Source organism: Cyprinus carpio, chromosome B3 (assembly GCF_018340385.1).
Source record: "Cyprinus carpio isolate SPL01 chromosome B3, ASM1834038v1, whole genome shotgun sequence".
Taxonomy (NCBI): Eukaryota; Metazoa; Chordata; class Actinopteri; order Cypriniformes; family Cyprinidae; genus Cyprinus; species Cyprinus carpio.
In genome coordinates, this window is record NC_056599.1 from 4,434,943 (window position 1) to 4,446,524 (window position 11,582).

The following is an 11,582-nucleotide window of genomic DNA, read 5'->3' on the forward strand; positions in this document are numbered from 1 at the left end:
AATATTGTAACTTATTAGTAACATTTGAACTTTTAATGTAGTGTAATATATTGTCATTGCACCATTTTAGTGCAGTCTTCACTAACAACTGCAGCTGAATTTATATTGCATCAAAAAATTCACTGTTATCCCAGCGGTCACTACTGTGACCATCAAGATGTTTACTCATTCTATGACCACACTCAACAAAACTGAATATATGTGAATTCATATATTAATACTAGACACCTTAAAGATAATGGGGACCAAAAATCTTTGTCATATCTTTATGTTAACATATTTTACCAGTCTTTTGCAGTCATCACACTGCACATATTTAATTGAGACCCTTTATTTATTTATTTTTTCTATATTTGCAAAAAATGCTCTAAAACATCAGTCAGGTTTTATTTTATTTGTATTTTTTTTTTTTTTTTTTTTTTTTTTTTTTTTTTTTTTTTTACAGCTTTATGAATGAAAACCTTATTTACGGTCATTATTGTGAGTAATTTCAGAGTTTCCAAGTAATATGAAACTAGTGAATAAACAACAAAACATTTGCATTTATTCAGGAGATGTTTAATCAGTCCCAGAAGCAAATCTCCAGCAGTTCACAGAGCCAATAATATTCATATACATAAAGCAGAGGTGAAATGCAGTGTAAAGGTACACAAAAATGAAATACTGTGGATTTTTAAAGTCATGGTTTATTAATTAATAAAGTAAAATTAGCATTTAGTAAAATTGAGATAAATATTCTCCCAAATTAATTCAAATATAACTCATTTCCATTAAGGTGCATCATTTAGAAATTGAACTGTTGGTATTATTGATCTCAAGCTGCTGTTTTATTGAAGTCTTTCTGCGGTTGAATCACTGATTGATGGATTCTGTGATTCATAAGTGATTTCAGAGAGTTGTTCTGATGTTTATTCATGTTTATTTGCTTCTGTAACTAGTAGTAAAGAGAAAGAGACCATCGCTTCTCTACACATTAAAGAGCATCAAAAACACATTTACTCTTTGAATCTCATAAAACTGAAGACAGAATTTGAAAGCTAGAGATCAAGATGATAATGCAGATTGTGAGAGTTGTGAGATTGTGTCATGAGAGTCTCAGCAGATCGTCTGGAGGTCGACGGAGAGGAGCAGAGACGGTGAAGGGTCTGGAAATAGACTTCTGCTTCATCCTCTGGACACTGAACTGATTCACTGAACTGATTAATTCAACCAATTCACTGAACTGATTCACTGATTCGATTCCTGGATGATCAGATCAGACCATCACCAGATCCCTGTGTGAAACACAAACAGTTACAAAACAGCAGACACAGATTCAACAGCTCACAACATCTGATTCAGCTCTTAAATTATCATGTGATTCAATAAATCAGTTTGATTCACTCACCTGTTGTCTGGAGCTTCATGCTGACTGATAACCTGTGCTTCCCTTTGAAAACACCTGACAACACAATCTGATTACAATTTATTATATTTAAAGGATTTCCTGTTTATTCAGAAAGACTTCAGATCAAATTAATAATCTGTTGAAGATGATGAAATGAATGAAAATGTGATGGTGATGACATGAGCTTTTGTGAGCTATAGTAAAAGATATAATGACTGAAGAATCACCTGAAGATCCTTTTCCGCAGCAAGAAACAGATCAAAACCAGAAGAACAATGATAAGAGCAGGAATCCACCACCACTGATCTGTACACGTGAGAGACAATAAATTCAGCTGAATGACTGAATACATAAACTGATGAAAACATCTGATCAAAAAAATGATAAAGATTGAAACGCAGAAGCACAGGAGTTTACCTGAATGTTGGAGATCTGGAGTCACTTCATTCAATACATCTTTAAAAACATATTAAGATCACAAATATGAGTCAATATGAGAGAAAAGAGTGTGTGTGAATCAGATCTGCAGTGTTTTATTAGTGAATAATCAGACATTTATCAGCTGAAACTCACCTGAGTTTGGAGTTGCTGCAGTTTCATTCCTCACTGAAAAACAGATTCACAATCATCATGATTCACTTGAAGATTCACACAAGATTCAGTTCAACACAGAGTTTACTGAAGTGTTTCTCTCACCTCTGAAGATGGTGTCCAGTCTGAACTGAGATGAATGAAAGAGCATCATTAATAGTGTTTATGAAAGATTAAATATGAAGATAGATAAACGTGATGTTAAGAGAGAAATCATTTACCCCTGAAGCATCGCAGCGGATCTCGTGACGGAGTTCATTCACACAGTGAGACGTAATGAGACGATCAGAAGACACAGAAATCACAGGATCAATCAGTGTTTGAGGATCTGATGGATCTGCTATCAGACGATCATCCTGATCAAATAAAGCATTATTATGAGTTTGAGAGACGATCAGAAGACACAGAAATCACAGGATCAATCAGAGTGTGTGTGTGTGTGTGTGTGTGTGTGTGTGAGAGAGAGAGTGTGTGTGTGTGTGTGTGTGTGTGTGTGTGTGTGTGTGTGTGTGAGAGAGAGAGTGTGTGTGTGAGAGAGTGTGTGTGTGTGTGTGTGTGTGGAGTGTAGTGTGTGTGTGTGTGTGTGTGTGTGAGAGAGTGTGTGTGTGTGTGTGTGTGTGTGTGTGTGGTGTGAGAGTGTGTGTGTGTGTGTGTGTGTGTGTGTGTGTGTGTGTGTGCATGTTTTTGTGACATATCAGGACACAACTGTGTATAATGTCATGGGTATGTCACAGGTATTACAAGGAGAGGGTGACTTATGAGGACATAGCCCATGTCCCCATTTTTCAAAAACACTTATAAATCATACAGAATGAGTTTTTTTGAGAAAGTAAAAATGCACAAAGTTTCCTGTAAGGGGTAGGGTTAGTGTAGGGTTGGGGTAGGGCAGTGGTTCCCAACCTTTTTCAACTCGCGGCCCACACAACCAAACACCTATGTTTGTGCGGCCCACTGCAAAAAAATTAACTGACCCCGCTATTGTTGGGTTAATAACTTGGTACTCAGAAGCTAGATTGTTAACTGTATTTATTGAATGAACTAGGGCTGTGCGATATGGACCAAAAAAACCTACCGTGATTTCTTTGATCAGTTTTGCGATTTCGATTTTAATCACAATTTTGACACACACAGACATGCTTTACAGTCATAAATGCATTCAGGATGAATTTGAAACATATTTCCAAAAGAAAACCAATTAGAGCTTTATCAAAAGTTGTAACTTCTCTAGAACAGACATAAGTCAAAATAATCACTATAGAAAAGGTGTAACTAAATTTCTAGACTTCTGGCAAAAAAATATATAAATAAATAAATCCTGTGTCCAGGGACTTTTTTTTTTTTTCTTTTCTGCCATACATTGTTCACAGAGCTCATTAATTGTAGCGGTGCCTCAGGTGTTTTGTTATACATTATACAGGTTCACACGTACTCCGTCAGCAGCGCGTGTACAGTATGTGCATGCGGTGCAGAAGCAGCAGCGAGAGCGCATTATTGTAACGCGAAAGCACATTGAATTAATGCACGAGCGCGAATCTGTCCGCACGCACGCAGATTTCTTTTGCTCTGTCACAAAACCAGCAGCTTGCTCAGATAGACACTGCTCTCGCCCGGAGAAAGTGCGCGCACTTAAAACCTGTCTCCTCTCACTCAAACAGCGTCCTGTGCACTCACAACTCTCTCTATGCTCATGTGCTAGATATTAATGCTTTTCGCACGTTTTTTTATTTCTAGCCTTTTACCGCGTGCAGTGTGAATGCTCTGATCCGTTAACATGGGCTCGGAAAAAAGGCGCATCACAGACAGTGTGTGAACCTGGAGTTCCGAAGGCATATTCCCAGTCTGTTCTGTTCTCGCGCTAGGCGCGTTGCATTCTGATTAGATCGGATGGCATACTGCGGGAGGTCAGGGCCGCGGAAAATCGTGCTATAAAGCGATTTAGAAATCGCGCACGCTCAAATCGTGATTTTATGACAATTTCCAGCCCTAGAATGAACGGGCAATTTTTTGAACTAGACATTTTTACATATATTAACAATATTATTATTTATTTTAATAGTAATTGGTGGCCCACCCTGCAATACCATCGCGACCCACTAGGGGGCCGCGGCCCACAGGTTGAAAACCATACAGTTTGTACAGTACAAAAACCATTACGCCTATGGGATGTCCCCACAATTCACAAAAACAAACGTGTGTGTGTGTGTGTGTGAGTGTGTGTGTGTGTGTGTGTGTGTGTGTGTGTGTGTGTGTGTGTGTGTGTGAGAGCGTGTGTGTGTGTGAGTGTGTGTGTGTGTGTGTGTGTGTGTGTGTAATGTTGTGGTTTGAGGACAGAAACACACTCTCACCTGTGAGTACCAGAGCGGTTCACAGTCAGACTGATGGAAGAGAGTGAATCTGTCAGCAGGAACTCTGAACTCAAACCCGTCTCTGATCTGAATCTCTGCACACGTCACATTCACACTGCTCTCCATCATCCTACACTGACACAGAGAGAGAGAGAGATTTCTGTGTCAAATAAACTTTTGATTATTGCCAACTGTCTTTTTTAGATGCACATTTACAATGATTGAAAAATGTGTTGATGCATTATGCATAAATCTCCAAGAAAACGTTTATTGATATGTGTTAAGGCACTAAATGTTTTTTACAATCTGTCATCATGCACCAATGCAACAGACCAGCAAATACATACAAAGATTGCTGCTTTTGTGTTCCACAGAAGAAAAGAAAGCGATGAGGGTGAGAAAATGTAAAAAACATTTTTAGGTGAATGATCATGCAAAGGCAAAAAGAATCTTATGCAAACTCTTTCGTGTCAAGTTTCGTTTTTAACCATGGCTTCCCCATTTAGAAGCTGAATAGTAGCCTACTATCCGGTCATGTGAAATGGAAGCACACAGACACAAACACAAACACATGGTGATAGTTTCATAGTCATTCACACAGTACACAAGTGATTATCCTCTGCTCATAAGCACTCTGTCTCTTTTCTCTCTTCATGTCAGATGTGAAAGAACTGTGAAAACAATCCTTAGACAGTTACATGACTCCAGCAGAAAGATGTGGTTAAATAAAGTCATAGAGTCTGTGTGAGGATGTGTCCTTCCGCCATTTTTACACAGATCACAAGTCCAAAATAAAGCACAAAACAAAGACAACCCACAACATTAACCAGCACGCTTTATATAAAACACTTCACATTGTGTTTTTAACAGGAAACGCCCATGTGGTTTCCTGCCTCACCCATCTACATTTGTCTTGATCACACATTATCTAAAAATAAGCTGATGCTTTAATTCTTGTAAATCCAGCTCACTGTCTAATGAAAGAAGACGGCGCAGAATCCAGATTTACATTCACGAACAGATTTTATCATAAGATAAAAATCACGCACCAGTGCGGTGCATCCAAGTCAAAACATTTTCAACATCCTTTTCTCCTCTTATAATTGTTTTATAAACTTGTTGATCAGACATTGCTACATATTGAAGAGTAACATGTAATCAGACATAATCAGACATAGCTACATACTGAAGAGCATCATGTAAGATGTACCTGCAGAAAGAATCTTGGACGTCCTAACACAGTGTGTCAGCTCATCAGTCTTTTACACAGGCCTGTGTCTTCCGGGAACAGTGTAAAGCACACAGAAACAGACCCAGGGTGGGTTTCCAATTAAACCCTGCAGATCTAATGAGCAATACATGAGTTTAACACAGCAGGGATTAGTATTCATTATGCATTAATTAGTTTAATACAGCATTTAGTGGAGAGATTAGAACAAAGCAAAGGCGGGAGCAGCTAAAAATGGCGTCATGGTGTTGTGTGGGTGGCGTTTCTAGTAAACTGCATGCATGACGTCCGAAGATGCACGACTCTGGCCAAGCAGATCATGAACCGAAAGAAGCTTGATCAGATTAAAAAAAAGGACATTAGGAGCATGATTCTGGACTATGGGATAGTGGATCGTGAGAAGATTGATGATTTTTAAGATTAGGACATTAGGAGCATTAGAAAATATATACTGATCAGTTAAAATAAGAATTGATAGGATTTTTTAACACTGTCTGCTTAAAGTTGTGTTTGATGAGAAATAAAAGCAGAATCTGAAGATCATAAGCGTTCACTTGTGACACTAAAACAAATTCTGGTAACACTTTACAATAAGGTTCCACTAGTTAATGATAGTTAATGTATTAACTAACCTGAGCAAACAATGAATAATACATTACAGTATTTATTACATTAGAAAATAGAGTTGTTCACTGTTAGTTCATGTCTAAGATTAATAAATGTTGTTTATTCTTAGTTCATGTTAACTAAAGTATTTAACTAATGTTAACTAATGAACCTTATTGTAAGTGTCACCCAAATTTCTTGTGTGTGCAAACATACTTGACAATAAAGCTTTTTCTGACTTCAGCACAGTTTGTGCTTAAATTACATTTACAAAACGAGCCTAAAGAAAGCATTTTTAATGAAAGTTAAGGTGCACATGCTTAATAAAGATGGCAATGAAATAAAAATATTCAGTGAAATTAAAAAAAAAATAAAAGTGAAATAGGGTACAATCTGTTAATATGAAGGGATATTCTGTAATTATTTTCCACAGGATTTTTACCTGCATTTTTAATTACTCATTGTATTTTGTGTTTTTGGATTACAGGGTTATGACAGATAATGAATAATATCCTGGAAAATTACCAGGACCTTTTCCATTTTTCTAGATATTTGTCTCACAGTGTACCAGCTGATCAACAATCACAAGTACAAGCTACTAACAAAGTGCACCATAAATGAACAATTATTAAATGACTAAATTATTATCGTTATTATTATTATTATTAAATTAAACAACTGCAAATAGCAGCTAACTTCATTCACGTGATGTGTGTACTACTATGCATCCTACGTTTTCTGTTTTTGTGTCATTTAAATGGTAAATGTTCTTTTATTATTTGAGTCACTGATCAAAAGTTGCTAAAAGTTGTCAAATAAATTATAAAAATAGCTAGATTTGTTGCTAGGTGCTTTTGGAAGAAGGGGTTGCTAGAGTAGAGTGAAAAGTAGCACTGTCTGTTGTTGCAGTCACTGCTATTGTGATGGGACAAAAAAACAAACAAAAAAAAGTAGAAATGTCTGTATTTAACAAATAAATAAAACCAAAACTTGGTTGGAAGAATTCATATCTATTAGATTGGGAGTCTGACTCTCTAACCATTAGGCCACGACTTCCCGTAAATTTGTTGAAGTAGTATCTCAAGGTATTGATACCTCCACAGAAAACTGCCTTGTTGAAGTGGCTTTGAAGATGACTTTTTAATTTGACCAGTTTCCAGTCCAAGCTAAAAGACCTGCAGCTCAGGTAATGTGTCACCTAATATATTTGTAATTATATAGGAGTTTGCAAATGGGATTAAAATAACTAAATTATAAAGCAGGGATGGGCAACTGGCTGCCCTATGGCCCGCTGGATTATATTAGACTCGGAAGATCAATTTTAAAACATTTGAAAAGCAAGTCATCTAAAGACTGCTTTCAGTTTATGATGTTAATACTGCCTCCAACCAGGAGAGGTCGCTAGTTCCCAACCGCTCACCTATTAATTACAGCAGAGTAAAACATGCACTCTAACACAAACATTCACTAACATTAGCAAGTAAAACATGAAAAACGGACCATTTAAACAGCATTTTCCAGTTAAAGCAGTCAGTTGGATTCATGTTCATAACTCTTCCCATGGGCTCATGTCTTCATGAACGATAAAGAACTGAGAGTGTTTAGGTAGCGACGAGAGATAACAGGGCTAATTTATTAACAGCTACTTAATAATTAGATCATTCTTTCACTTTTATTTTTATTTTATTTTTATTGTAGTGCTGTCATGCAAGACATGTCCATAATGTTTTAGGCTAACCCTAACCCTAGACACTAAAAATATTATTGATATGTAAGCATTAGCCCTTTTTTAAATGTTATTTATTCTTCATATTGTTAAAAAAAAAAAAACATTTGAGAAGACCAATAATAATAATAATAATAATAATAATAATAATAATAATAATAAAAACATATATTGCTTGGCAGTATGACCTAACATTTATTTCATAATAATGATGTACAATTATATATCACTGATTATTTTATTTTATGAGTGTTAATAAAAATAAGAACAAATGTGCAAATAACAAACACTAGGACAAATAAAGTGCAGGAAAAATAAAGAAAGATTTTTGTAAGTACAGTAGTGTGTATTTCCCATACAGCAAAAATATATATTTTTTCAAATATATTTTTACATATATTTTTCCCAATATTTATAAAAATGGCCAAAATATATATATTTATGTACATATATTTTATACGAATATATTTGATGACCTTTTCTGTATACATTAAAAAAATACAGTAAGAAAATGGTTAAATGAATGGCAGCAACAGCCACCAAACAAAAAACCATAAAACTAAAGTAAAAAAAAAAAAAAAAAAAACCTTTCACAAACATTTTCATTAAATGTTTTACAAAACAGGTATCTTTTGAATTATTACAATTAAATACCTTAATTTTAAGCTTGTAGAATTTAAAATGTAAATATAAACATTAAATTAACATAACTTGGGTGAGCAGATTTTGCTCAACTCTATTTTTTAAGTCCTTCTCCAGCAGGCTCATTTTCTCCAGAATAATCCTAGAACAAGAGAAAATGGAAACACTTATGAAAAATATTAAGACGGGGTGCAGACTTAACATTAGAAGATATGACACAGCAGGACATGCATACAAAATACTGAAGTGCTAAAGTTTGGTTAAAACATTTGTAGACATGACAGCACTACAGAAACACAACATAGAGAAAGACTATTGCCTTATAAAGTGGTTGAATTATAGTTTGTGGGCTTTGTCTTTTAAGAAAGCCCTGGCTTTTACCACTCGTTTCACTAGGTATTTGTGTAAATGAAAACACAATACTTACATTTCAATGTTAATTCCCCCACAGAACTCTCACCCGCAATCCGTCTTGGAATGCAGTCTTTGGAGGGTGCATCCTGAATTGGGACAGATTACATCATGATGCTGTGATGCAATCGCACTTCGGAGTCCGCACACTTCAGTTTGGGACACAGCTGTGGACTTCTGTGCATTCTTACTGATGCCCTGTGATGATCCCAACTAAACCAAACCAGTGCAAGAAACACACTGAACAGAACTGCTAAGTGATTGAAACTATGACTGCGCAAGTCTATAATAGATAAGAACACTCAAAAAAAGAATACTTTAAAAAATACAATAGAACAATATATTAAAAGAGATAACTGTATACAGGTTTAAAAAAAGAAAAGGAAAATAAATCAATAAGTAATAATGTGGAAGTGGGATAAACCCACTGTGCTGCTTTGACACAATTTGGATCGTAAAAAATGCTATATATATAAAAAATAAATAAAAATGAATCTTTCTGTGTCGGCCGTTTGCCTGACATCAGCACTCTGATCAGGCCTGGTGTTAGAAGTGTCCTTCATCCCTTTCTGGGCCTGCAACCTGACCCACCTGATGTAAGACTGAAATTAGTATTGATAAAGTTGATTAAAGTAGTCATTTCTTGGTGAAATGCTTCAACTGCATCTTGTTCGTCTTCATCAGGGTTAATGTTCTTGATATGCAGCAAAGTGCCTCAGTGTGATGTTTTCTAACTCACATATTTGGCAGTCTTCCCAGATCTGATAACACAAACAGTTCAGAGCATGTTTACGACTGAGCTGCTGGGCACTGCTGTGCACCGTGCTGGGGAAACTTACTTTTAAAAGAAATGCATTACAATATTGCGTTTCTTCATTAAAAAAAGTAACTAATTACGTTACCTTTTATGGAACGTAATGCATTATGTTACTTTTGCGTTACTTTTTAAATCTGTACAGGGCTGCCTTGTTTGTTTTTAAAATAAAAAAGTTATATTTTTGGCAAATATAATAGGCTTTTCACAGCAAAAGTAAAATTAATACGCAGAAAAAGCAGAAAAAGAAATTTCAACACACTTAAGCAATAAAAAAAAGACACACTAATGTTTGTCTAGAGTATAATTTTGCTTATTAGTATGGTTGAACTGGATCATCAAAGGTCAGAAGCAAATACATCAGTTAATAGAATGGGATTAAATACATAAAGGATATTTGTGTTGTTTAACATTTAATTATTGCAGGTTTGCGTCATATTCTGAGTTGCATTAATTTTATTCATTTTGAGGAATACTGAATCTGTGTTGTTTTTTGTGAGTGAGCTGAATTAATGCATATTCACATTTATTTTAGAACTACAGTAACATCTGATTTATCTCAACACGGGGACAGGAGACCTGTCAATCAATAAACACTTCCTTTATAATCACTCACGATCTCACGAAGTTAGGTGATAATCAATTAAATTCTCTACACTGCACAATGACTCTCTAGTTATAATGAAATGATTCGTACTGAACTGAACACCTGAACAAAAACAACTTAAAAGCTCATTCTAACAATTCGATTCAATTCTCATTCACAAGCTCGCGATTTGATTTGATTACTGATTCGATTCAATGTCGATTATTTGGATATTTATCAGGTACAGTACATGCCAAATTTTCTCAAGGAAAAAAATGCTGTAAAATATACATGAGAGTCATTTCTTAGAACTATAATATTGAAGGCTAATATTACACTTAAGTTTTTTAAATAATAAAGTTACAATTGCATAATAATATTTCTACTTTAATTATTATTATTTTTATTTTTAAATATAAACCAAATGGTGGCTGTAATAAAAAAATTATATATTTTCTCAAACATAAATTAAACATTGGAGAACAGTAAAGTTTATAATGAATATGTTATATGCCCCTCTCTACAGTTTATTTTTCTGACTAATGAGTTTATGGTTACCGAATATGTTTGTTTCTGAGGTAAATGTGACGTTACGTGACATTGTTTACAAGCAGTTATATTGGCGTCTTTGTGATGCTGAAGCACTGATTGAGCGATGAGACTGGATACGGATTGTAAAGTTGTGCTCTTTCTTTTAACTTACCTTCAGATGTTTAGTCATGGACAAGTATCCATTTATTTATTTATTTTTTTGTTCTAACTATATTTATACTCTCTCAGTACCACATCAAAATGTATTATCCCAAATTGTACATTAAACTTTTGATGACAAAATATATATATATTTTAATTACATGTATACAACTGGATATAATGTATAGAAATATATAACATTATAACCATACAATCAGAGCAGTAATAGTAATAAACCAAATTAAATTGTGCATATATCTAGCCAACTATTATTTTTTTTAGCAGGCAGTTGTTCTTTGAACTGATCTTACTTGTAAGTACTCCTAATGCTGTGTTCACACCAAACGCGAATAGAGCGTCTGGCGCGAATGATTTCAATGTTAAGTCAATGTAAAGACGCGTTTACGCGCGTCTGGTCCGAGCGGCAACCTCCCGCTCTCTCTCGTGAAGCCAATAAGGAAGTGACTAAAACTGTAATTCATCGACTGGCCGCTAGAGGCTGGCTGCAGAAGACAGTCAGTCCCATAGACTCCCCATGTTAAAATGCCCAACT